This window comes from Centruroides vittatus, unplaced genomic scaffold, assembly GCF_030686945.1.
Source record: "Centruroides vittatus isolate TY-2023 unplaced genomic scaffold, ASM3068694v2 scaffold_464, whole genome shotgun sequence".
In the NCBI taxonomy this organism is placed as follows: domain Eukaryota; kingdom Metazoa; phylum Arthropoda; class Arachnida; order Scorpiones; family Buthidae; genus Centruroides; species Centruroides vittatus.
Genome location: NW_027122710.1, coordinates 2224470 through 2237295, shown reverse-complemented (window position 1 = coordinate 2237295; position 12826 = coordinate 2224470). Strand labels below are relative to the sequence as shown.

Sequence of the window (12826 nt, the reverse complement as noted above, 5' to 3'; positions counted from 1 at the left end):
GAGATGGTAGTTGAAAGAATAAAAATAACGTTACATATGGACGATCTTTATGGATTGATTCCTGTAAATTTCTAAAGAACTCATGGACTGATTCCTTTATATTTCTAAAAAACATTATAATTATTTACCTGTAACGAAAACAAATACAATCCCCAATGAAGCACAAAAGGAATTTAATTCAGATTACATCACGTATATATTAGCAGCGTGATTAAGCTGCGGGCTTAATAGTACTTAATATTGCATTATTTATTACTAAATAAAACGCACTGTAAAGTATTAGAATTCTTAATATAAAGCAAAAAACTTTATTTCTTTTTATTTCTTTCTTTCCTTTTTTAAAATTAGATTTCTTTCCAGATTATTTAACCTCTTTCTAGAATTGTTAGAGAATAAGAGAGTCAATAAAATGTTTTCATTTTACTTCCTCTTCTATATGTGTCTTTCCTCTATTTACTCTTTTATGTCTCCTATATTACAGTCTTATGAATGTTTTCGATTCAATTAGTTCGTGGTATTAGTTCTTATAATAGTCTGTTAGCTAAAATGTTAGCGGGCACAAAAGATTTTTCAAACATTTCGATGATAGAACTGTGTTCTTGTTCCAAAAATAATAATGGTCGTTACTATCGAAGCAAGAATATAGAAAATGAAATGTCAGTATTTCCTCATGGCAGAATAATGCTGAAGGATTTCATTAAGTATTGAATTTACAACTTGAAAATCTTCAAGCAAAACGTTATATTCGCTGCAAACAGAGCAACTACGAGTCAAGTACTTGAGAAATAAGAATTTACTACTGTTTTTCATGCCATTTTTAATTCAATGTTTATATTAATCGAAATCATTATTAAGGAACTATAATACAATGTAATAATTTGGGCCTCTTCTTTATTAAGCATACTTTCATAATGAAACACAATCACTTAAACTATTCACTATCTTGAAGTAAATTGCGCCCATCAGTGTCCGAGTGGATAAAACCACAGAATACTGGTAGTTGGTCGTGGGTTCGCGCCTGGCAACGGGCTAGCCACGTGAAATTTTCCGGTTTTCTTCACGTTAGTAACACCTAAACAGGGGCCAGTTTCCCATAAAAGTTCTCCGGGGAGCCATTCCCACAGCAGATCGACCACGTCTCGCGTTGCCATGTAAACCTTTGTAACCAAGTAAACCTTGAAGCAAATTACAATAAATGCTAATAATATACATTGGTGTTAATTTTTATCTTAATTTAATTGTTTATTTTAAAACTATAAATTACTTTATATTATTATATGAATACATTACTTGACATACATTAATATATTTTAAAAATAATTTTTTAACACAAAAAAATAATACAAATGCTCGTTTATGCATTAATACATTTTTAAAATTTATTTATAAAATTACCATAAAAACCTTCGGTTTAAAATTCATGAATAATTTGTTAATTTCCTGTTTCTTATCACGTCGTCCGATCACTATACACTGTGATTAGTCCTCTTAATTATAAGTGGAGTAAACTCTCGGGAAAAACTGCAGCCAGTGATATATCTTTTAAGAAACTGAAAGTTTCTCAGAAAACATTCTTATCGAGTTTTTAATTTATGCTTAAAAATCTGATTCATTAAAACCTACGTAAGTCGTCGAATGACACCACGTCAATACTTTTTCAGAAAATTCTGATCCTAATGAGTATTTTTCTTAAAAGACCTATCATATAAAATATATTTTCTCAAAATATGAATAATTTTATCTACCATACAGCCAAGTTCTTCAATCTCCAATATATCCAAACGATTTTCAAAATGTACAACACTAAATCACTGACCAAGTGGATAATACTGAGTTGGTCGTGGGTTCGCACCGAACATTAATAGTTTGTCGCGGGAAAATTCCACGCAAAATTTTCCGAATTTTCTTCACATTTACAAGGCCTAAACAGGGGTCAGTTTCCCATTGAAAGTCCTCCCGGCAAACATCCCCCACGACAGATCACCCGCGTGTCGCATTGCCGAAAACAATTAATCCATGTAAGATTTTAGGGAATATAGATTGCAATGTCATAATCCTGATTACGGTAAACCGTTCATCGAAATTTGAGAATCAACTACGTAGAAGGTTTAATTAATCGATTCAATAAGTGTAAAAGTCTTATTACTGTAGCTAAACATACAACGTAAACTTATTGGCAAACTTTTAACGGTTCACAAATTGATGGATTTATACGAATATAATCACTTAAATTATTCAATATCTTGAAGCCAATTGTCAGTATATATATATATATACATACTGACAATTGGCATCAATTATTGAATAAAATCACAGTTCGTACTGACATATAAATATTCATTTACAATTTTGTAAGCATAAATTAAAAATTTGATTCGTCATTCTTCTTAAAATTGATAAGAATGTCTTCAATGAAACATTCAATTATTTTCGAGATATTTATCTGTAGTCCCAGTTTTGCCCAATAGAAGAGGACAACTCACTGGGGCCCAGTGGGTAAAACCACTGAACACTGGTAGGTCGTAGGTTCGCGCCTGGTCACGTAAGAGTTTTCCCGGTTTTCTTCACGTTAGTGACACTTAAATAGAGTCAATTTTCTATAAAAGACATCCCGGGAGGAATTCCCCTTCGACAGATCGCCCACGTGTCGCGTTGCCTTATTTAAAAAGACACAAGCAGTTGTATTGTGGATCAATTTTGTCAAATCTGAATGCATACATAACGGCCAAAATCGAGCCTAAACCTTAAGTCAACTAATTTCTTTTATATTAATGCCTTATAACTTCTATAAAAATTCCGGACAAGGTATTTGAAAGTATCGAAACAAGGAAAACAACTACTTTTACATTTACCAGTATACTAAAGATTTTATCATTTAAATACGTGTAAAACGCATTGACATATCACCCAATAATATCAAAAAGATTTTAAGAAGCTAATATATTTCTTCTTGCAATAAAAAAATTATTATATACTAGCAGAAATTTATAACATTAATCCGACAATTTCCAAAATACAGAAGTACTCTCGGTTTAAAATATTCGATTTTCCGGTGTTTACTGTATAAACAGAATAAAATTACATTTCTTTTAATTTACAATAATTACGGTAAATCTGATAAAATTTAATTTGAATTCCAATATCAATAATAGAAATTTTATTTATTTTTACTTTATTACAAGCGAATCAATTTAAAATATAAACTAGTTATATATTATTGTGACATCGTCACAATGCCAGGCTACAATTTTTTATCATATTTTAATTTTAAAAAACCACGTAACATCCGGTCCAGACCGGAAGTTAGAATAGATAATCAAGACCAGACAGGAGGCTCCGATTGACTTTCATCTAATTCCGTTCTCGAGATTAACGACGGACGGACGGACGGACAGACGGGCGATGAAATGCCATAAAAAGGTACAAATTATCATTTATCATAATAAATATATGCTATCATTACACTAAATAATTAATTTCTCGTAAACAATGGCTTTATATAATTCGAATCTTTCGCTCTTAGAATCTCTAATATTCTATAATCCAATTATAACTCGCAGAAATTAATAAATTAGAGTTAATTTTACGTACACATTAAGCTTGTGTTATGAAAAAATGCTTTCGAAATTTCATTTAAATGAAAATTTTATCATCATCATCAATCTTGAGCCTAACTGTGAATTTATCACCATTTTTATAATTTCCTCTACAGTATGTAAATTATACAACACAGATATTAGAAAACAAAAAAACAAAGATTCGCATTTTCCTCACTTAGAATTTGAATAAATAAAAACAAATTCGGTGGATAAATTACCATATATCATTTTTGACTAACGAAAATATATATCAGCCATGCAAATTAATAAGAAACCAATAAATATTTATAGAAATAATTCTAATTTGTAGCATGGCATTATATGTCTGCTTTCATATATTTTCGGCAGATCTTTACAAAAAAAAATTTTAATTGTAATAATTTTTAAACGAACAGACAATTCGCCAATCTGAATTTACCAATTAAGCATGAAAACAATTAAAAAATTAATTAATGAAACATGAATAATATGAACCATCAAAACACGTAAATCATACTTTAACTTCTAAAAGTTAAACTTTGAGGTGGTTTTTTTCTGTATTATGTATACATACATAGGCCCGAAAACCAATTAACCGTTGTAAATACTAAATTGCTGCCTTACTGCTTACAAACTACTTATTTTATAAAAGAAACTGACGTTCTAAACTCGGTTTATGATTCGTGTTCATTGTAAACCTGGATACAAACTAATCAAAGAGCAGTTAACTGCCTCTTGAGCAAAATTTATGTACAGTACAGTACGTGTGTACTCCTGTACGCACTCAGACGTAGCAATTTTTGCTCTTATTATGTAACTCACCAGTCTAATAAACAAATTCTACATAATATCTCCTCGATTTATCAGATCTTTATTCAGCGACTTTAAGATTTAACGAATCAATTTTCTCGAATTGTACGCGTTTTCGTGACTAAATGTTAGATTATTATATGCAAATTACATATAATGTCCCACAATTATGTAATACGCATAATATATTTCCATACAACAGCAATAACATTCAAAGCAAACGAACAATAATATACTGTGATTATAAATGCTCACATACTGTGCTTTATAATCATGCATTTCTAGATATTTCATTTATTTTTATTTTTATTGACAGTTAGTAATCATTTTGTATACAATATTTCGAGATATCATATTCACTATTTGCAATGTGCCATATGCCACTCGTCCCATTTTTATTTTTTTATTTCAGAATTACAATTCATCGAATTTTTAACATAGATTTTTTTTTTTACTTATTCAAAATAATAATGCATTAATTTAATTATTCATATGGTTTAAAAATCAGAAACAAGCTCATAAATTTCTTAAACAAAGAGTAATTTTTATATTGAGGGGCGTAAAAATTCCACTTTCACTAACAAATAAATTTTATATACATTAAAAAAAATTAAGTCTGTATTTATGTACAAGTTAATAATTAAAGTCGTAAAACTTAATATAAGAAACCCGATCGGACATAAGTTACATCTGATGATTCATAATGGATCAAGTAAAGAAAGATTTTAGAATAAAACCATTAAAAATAATTTGATTATAAATACTTCTATTGATGAATGAAATTACATCATCGCTTCTTATTCCAGAGAATCAAAAAGAATGAGAAATGTGATCAATGCAAGTCATCTTGCAATTTTTGTTATTTCAGTAGCATGAACTAAATAGAAGTCATGAAGGTTACAGGAAAGGGGAAAAAAAAGACAAGATAACGACAAATGTAATTATAATACTTCAATTCGAAATTATGTTTTTGCTACTAATTCCCAAGAAAAAAAAAATTTATTTATTTATTTCCTTGAAAATTACTTGGGGAAAAAACACACCTTAAAGCTGTAAACAGTTTATTTATTCTTTGTGATTCAGTAATTCGAAATTTTATTAATAATTTACATTATAAAATCATCTTTTACTAAATTAAATATTTATACTATTAGTTAAATAAACATTAACATCTTAATAAATTCTAATCAAATAATATGAATATTTTTGCTTGCAAAAGCGAATGGTTTTTACTCCAATTCTTTCGTAATTTATTGTTGGGGGAAGGTTACGGACGGCAAAGTTATAACATTATCGGTAAATTAAATATTTATTAAATACCTAATAAATGTTTAATATAACATTCGGAATACAATTAAAGTAAGCTGTAAATTTTTGATAAGATGAAAGTTAAGTATAGAAGAAGGTAAATTATTCCTTGTCATCTAGATTCGGCTTCAACTGTAGGTAGCATCGAAAATAAAGTAGCCTTAGTATATAATACAAAATACTATATATTCATCTGACTATATATAGGCCTATATATAAATGGAAATTTTATATCTTCCATTTTTGGATTTTTGGGCTGCAAAATTTTCAAATTGCAAACAGGTTCCCACTCTCATCCTTCCTTAAATGGGAAATCGGGACTAGATATGGAAAGCTTAGACCCCGATTAACTATATACGAACTTCCGGTCTGGACGGAAATTACGTCATTTTATAAACAAAATTTGGTTAAAAAATTGCAGCCCGGATTGCAACGATGTCACAATACTGAACGATTCCTCCCCCCCACTTAGTTAAGTACCAACGATGAAATATTAAAATGAAAATTGATACAAATATGTAAATATTTACATTATATCAATTATATAATTGATAAATTATATAGTAACTTCTTTAAAATAATTAAATAATTAAATAATAAATATTGAAAGCAGTAGAAATTTTGAATGCTGATTTTTTGAGCCATCTTGTATTTTCTACGAACCTACTTATTTCATAGTGCTGAAGTCAAAACTTAATTCTGGAATAAACAAGATAAATCTTAATAAATATTTTGCTTCCAAAAATTTATTCTTGATTACCAAACTTTACCATCCTATATTATTAATAAAAATTTTTCTAGACTTTTAAATTAGATTTACGAATACGTCGATGCTATTCGTGCAAACAGCCCGATCGACACTAATATTAACTGTAAATTTAGCAGAGAATTATTAAATATAAACATGAAACGACGAAACAAATCATACATTTTGCATTAATGAGAAATGATCTATTTACATTTCTATTTACATTCTATTTCTTAAATAAAAAATCGCGAATTTTTCTTGATATGCTGAGAGAAATATATATATATATATATATATAAATTAATCAAATTAATTATATACATTTGTAACGTAAACATTTCATAAATATCCAAGCAACGCAAAAGTTTATACGAGTGAGAACAAAATTCTGGAAAACTTATACAATCATGGTGGCCAAACTGCGGCTCTTCTGGACCCTTATTGCAGCTTCCGTAAATGGGACCCCTACCCTTAATATACAATATATACAGTATATAATATTATATATAAAATACCACTCCAATATAAGATGAGGATTTCTGACAAAATTTGGCCACCTCTGCTATATAGTATGCTCGCTTGAAAATTTGATAAACAACTAACATAGTGGCACTTAAAATTTACATACAATATATTGTATTTTATACGCAGTATTGTGCAATGTACTACATGCAATGTTTAAACTATGTAGATTACAATATAATTATGAAAATAATGGAAGAAAACTTTTCAAGTCATTAACGTCCCTTCAGATCTGAATTTCTTACCATGAATTTTTGCAAACAATATTTCAATTTAAAAACTTTAGTCCTATATAATTATTATTCATAAATACTTTCAAACTTATTCTTCGACATTCAAAATTATTATTATTAAACACAATGTTGATCTACAACTGAACAAAAGCTACTTAAAGAAATCAAGAATTTCGAGCAAATTGCATGCACATATTGATTGTAATACAAAAGATTTTTATTTTGAAGCAGTTTCTACATCTTGATAAAAGTATGATTAAACAAAATTCAAACTGTTTTACAGTGATCATTGTAAAACTAAAAGATTTATTCAATATAGTATGTGGTTCTACACAACACTACTTGCATTAAGAAGGAGAGGGTAATTTTACAAAATCTTATTTCTCAATTGAGATAAACATTTGTATTGTTCAATTTACCATGCAAAAAAATAATAATCTTATTCAAAAATTAAAAATTACTTATCACTTTAATTTCGTCAAAGATTTCTTGCTGAACTTTCACGTTTGTTGTACAGTAAATGACCATATTTAACAGTTAATTGCGGGTAATAAAAATAAACAAGTAAATGAAAACATTTCCCGCCAAATTCGCCGTTTTCGGACAGAAAATATTGTCCAAATACGGCAAGATCATATTATAATTTACTTCTAGTGTTGAAGAATCTATTCCCCGTTGTTCATTTGCAACTATAAATCGACAAAAAGAGAAGGGGAAAAAAATCCACGAAAAAAAGTAATTTTAAAGCATCAAAAATAGTGTAGATCATTAAAAGCATTTGTCACATTTTTTCCAAAACATCTAAAAAATTCGATTCGATTAGAAGATAATGGAACAAAGGCTATAAAACAGTACTTAACAATAAATTATATAAGATAACCTTCCATATCGATAATACAAAGTTATATTGAATTATAGGAACGAGATTTTTCGCGGTTTAAGAAATATATTAAGATACGCCAAAAATATTCCTTTCGATTTAATTTATAAATATAATTATTCAATTTATTGAACAAAATTTCTCTTGAAAGAAACAAGACGACAGCCAAGTTTAATTACTTTTAATTCATTTAATTTTCATATCAATTGATCCGGAATCTTGGCCTCATAGGATATCACACAGTTTTCTAGAAAAACAAGAATGATCCCATGAAATTGCCTCAGAATAAACTTCTAAAAGTCTTTATAAATTTGTCCTCAAAAGTCCTTAAAGTGAAAAGTTTACTTTTCACTTTGAGGAAAAATTTATTTTAATGGCGGCTCTAATAAATCCAGCAATATAAAATCTACTTATAAAAGTGTGAATTGCTGGGCAATTCACACTTTTATTAAGATTTTATTAGAAAAAAATGGCTCATTTATTAATTAATCTAACGCGTCATCATCGCAGTATTATGGAATCAAATAAATTTCGCGTGAAAATATATTATTCGATGACAACTATGAATAAATAAATCTACCATTTACTCAATTTATATTAGATTATTTCTATATTAATAAATTTTAACTAATGATATAGATTAAAACATTTTTGGTCGATATTACTAAATTTAGACAATATTTATGCAGTTCGATGATATAATCTGTTTCTGAGAAAATCGTTATACTTATTTTATTATTTTGTAAATTTTAATAAGTATAATAAAAATAGTCTGTAAAGATTTATAAATTTAGAAACTATATATAATAAATTCTATTATTAATCACATACTATATTAAAATTTATCAATTTCCATTAATTATTAATTTATTAGCATTACAACATATAAAGTTTATTATAACAACACTATATATATATATATATATATATTATATCACTTAAACTAATTACTAAAAATATATTTTTAAAAAAAATCAATTTTCGTGATAATTACTTCAAGTTATACATTTAAATCTACACTTTGTGTGTTGTGTGTGATATAACTCAATATAACTTAAAAACTAATTATGACACAAGATTTTTAAAATATATCTTTAGTTTGCAAGCATGCAGACAAATCAGGCGAATTGATAAACATCAAAAACTGAAATATAATTACAAATAAAAGCACAATAAACTACACAAGTGTGACAGACACAACAAAGATTTACAGTATTTGTAAACGGATCGTGTTCAAATAAAGTTTTCTACTGAAAATAAAATTTATGGATAAACCCGAAATCTAAAAGAAAAAAAAAGTAATTTCATAATTCATTTCAATCCAACAAATATTTTATATAATCTTTATCATTTACTAATATAAAATAGCTTACATCACAAAAATACAATGTATACACAAGGAAATTCTGCAGCCAAAATAATATTTTTAATGCACCCGTGTATTTATATTTTAATAACTGTAACGCGATATTATTTAGATAAAATCTTATCACAGACAAAACAAGAAGGAAAAAAACACCATTGTTAAGTTTTAAGATCGTTCGTTAAATAGAGCACATTTAAATATAGAAGGTCAACGTCAACATATCATTTCCGGGTTTCTTTCAATCGAAAACAAGTGATCTAACCGAACGAGTAATCAGACCGTAAAGGAAAAAATTATATCCCCGTTTATACCTTGCTCCATTTTAAAAAGACATAATATAAGCAAGCGGATAAGGTCGACTTTACGAGACTATATAAGGCCATGAGAAATTCGAATAATATATTTCTGAATTTTTGCTGAAGGGAAAAACACAAAGTCCAAAAACACGACCGAATACAAGCAAGACCATCTGTAACAACAAACGATTCATTCAGCTGTGACTCTTTCGACACTGCAGCATTATTGCTTGGGAATGGGTATATTGTGTAACGAGAACAAATTAGAAATGCAACGTGATAAATATGATTTGGCACGAATTATAAAAACAAAACTACAATCGCTAATCGCTCTGTGTTGAAATATTCATCAATACGATACTTTATCTATTTGTAGAGACAGAAGCTTAAAAAGGATTACTAAATTAATTACGTTATAAATAAAATAGTTACCTCTACAAATTTATCAAAAATAATATATTTAATCCGTTATTTTGGGTTAGAGAACACACAACCGCACAATTAATTACACAAAAAAAAAACATTTCTTATCGAACTTAGAAGACAAAAAAAAAATTATTATATATTAATATTTCCCTGGTATCAATGATTGACAAATACAGAAAATAAATCTTAATAAATTCAAAATTTGTACAGTCGACTGTCATGTAATCTAATGAACAATTCACATTGGAAAGATGAAGTACAAAACATGTGATCATAAATCTTTCAACTACATTAAGCTATATTACCCAGCAAAAATTTAGAATTCAAGCACGCGGCTTTGAATACGTGATACTGTCAGACTTTCCCATGAGTAAATTTCTAGCATTATTTGAAAACTTTTCATAAAGATAAAAATAACTTATTAGTCTCTATTTACAAAAATATAATAAAGAAAAATATATTTAATATAGTGCTGAAGCACTGATAAATTTATAGGGCAAGATCCATTCAAGTACTGTTTAAATAACAGATTTAAGTCATAAACTTTATGAGCTAAATACTTCATTTTTTAATTATTAATTAAAAATATATAATTGGATATTTCATTATAAGAAATTTGAATATAATGAAAATTTTAGACAGAATTTCACATGGAAAATAATGGGTAGAATTTAGGAAACACTAAAACCAGACAGAAACATGAAAATTTCTGTTGGACAGAAACTTTTAAGAGAATTTCAATGGAAAATAAGTTTAAGTTAGGAAACACTAACAATAGGTTTTTTTTTTCCAGCTGTAACTTATGTGTATATGAAAAATACTTATTTTAGTTGTTATAAATGTATTAATGATTAACTGATGATTCGACAATTCAGAGCTAACTTCTGAATAATTTATGAAAACACACCACCTGTCAGAATCGAAGCAACCACAGTATATACGATATGTAAACAAGAAGGAATAACTTTTTTTTTTCTTCACTTGCTGCATAAATGTATTCGGTATATGTTGATGTAAAGAATGGCGAAAGACTAAAAGTAAATGACGACAATTAGGAAGAATCGAGCGAAAATAAATGGCCAAAAACGTAATGATTCGAAAAACGACACGCCCTGTAACGTAATTACGAAAAGTTGGTTACGTATCAAGATAGTTTTCCATTGACTATCTAGTATATGCTAATGTACTTAAATCTTTATTCAGATTGAGAAGAATCAAAAAAGAAAATGATGCCATTTAAACACATTATCTGACACGGGGTATAATTTTCAGAAAAGAGAGATGAGCTTTTAATTACTCGACTACACAGCAAAACTATTCCTCAAAAATTCCAATTTTTTAAAATTTCGTCCACGTTCCGAAGTTCAAATGTGTAAAGGATCAATTACAACAATACAATATTAACGTAAACCTACAATTTCTATTGTTTTCGTTTACAGTTCGAAATTACTCCATTTTAACGCGGGATTTTATTAAATTACAGCGTTATATCGAATTACTTGACTTTAAGTAGTGTTTTTTTAAAAATACAAAACAGTAAAGTTTCTCGCCTATAACACAGTAAAGTACACGGGATTAACGACTCCTATTGTTACTCACTCCGATTTTACGTAAAACCGGGCCTTCCCCCGTTTATAAAAACCAGTTCGGACGAGAGGGGAAACGTAAATAAATTCCATAATCGGCAAATTTAAACGAAAAGCTCGATGAAATTGGCAAAAAAACAAACAGAAAAAAAACAAATCTCGATCTTTAGTAAAACACAACCCCTAAGCTAAGCCTAATATTAGGCATAACAATAAGAGAACCTTACCGTTTTGTAATGAAATGGATGGTAAATTATCCTTTCAATTATTATCTATATTCATAAGTGATTGTCTCTGTTCGGTTGTAAATTGAAGAAAAGCTCGATTACGACTGAAATCTCTAATACAAATTCCTCTTCCTCTGTCTCAATGGCTACTGACTTGTTCCGGTAAGAACCCGGATATGGTAGGCACCATTCCTTTTATCGAGGGGTGTGAGCCGTTTCACTGCCTGCCAGCAGCTTTTAAAGAGAAATGTCCTCAACAAACTCATCTGACAAGTTAAGAGTTTTGTATAAGCTCAAATCTAGTCTACAACAGTTAAAGTTTAATAAACATTAAAATTGTTTACGGTGTTATGTGTTATATTTACTTATGATGTATCGATTGTGACTAATTTTACGTATAAAGTATACTAAGAATGACTAATTTTAATGTAAAATATATTAAAAATAACTATTTTAACAGTAAAACCTGTCCGAAACGGAACCTGAGTAAAACGGAAGCTGCCTAAACGGGAAAATCTTCGGAACGGAGCGATTCTTTGTGTTAAGGGAAAAAAACAACCTGCGCATACGGTAAAACCTGCGTAAACCGGAATCACGTGATACCGAATATTTTTTCCGATTCGGCATTTTTTTAACGTTATCTGAAGAATTTTTTCCGTTTAAGCAGGTTTCCGCTTTATTTGGGTTTCGTTCTAGACAGGTTTTACTGGATTCGGTACGAGTGCGATTCCGGTTTACACAGGTAACTTTAATAAAGTTTATAAGTTTACAAAAATATATTAAAAATAACTTTACATGCACAATATAATATAGTAAAACTGTGTAAATCGGAATCGATCCGTACCG

General features: G+C 28.5%; 1 protein-coding gene across 1 annotated transcript in view; it reads right to left on the bottom strand.

Annotated features, from left to right (window-relative positions):
• LOC136989323 (xylosyl- and glucuronyltransferase LARGE1-like) overlaps nucleotides 1–12226 on the bottom strand; it is a 76329-nt gene extending 64103 nt beyond the window's left edge. The window contains exon 1 of the mRNA XM_067287447.1: nucleotides 11981–12226. The gene's annotated coding sequence lies outside the window, so the exon portion shown is untranslated. The remainder of the gene's footprint in view (nucleotides 1–11980) is intronic.
• Between the last annotated feature and the right edge of the window lie 600 nt (nucleotides 12227–12826).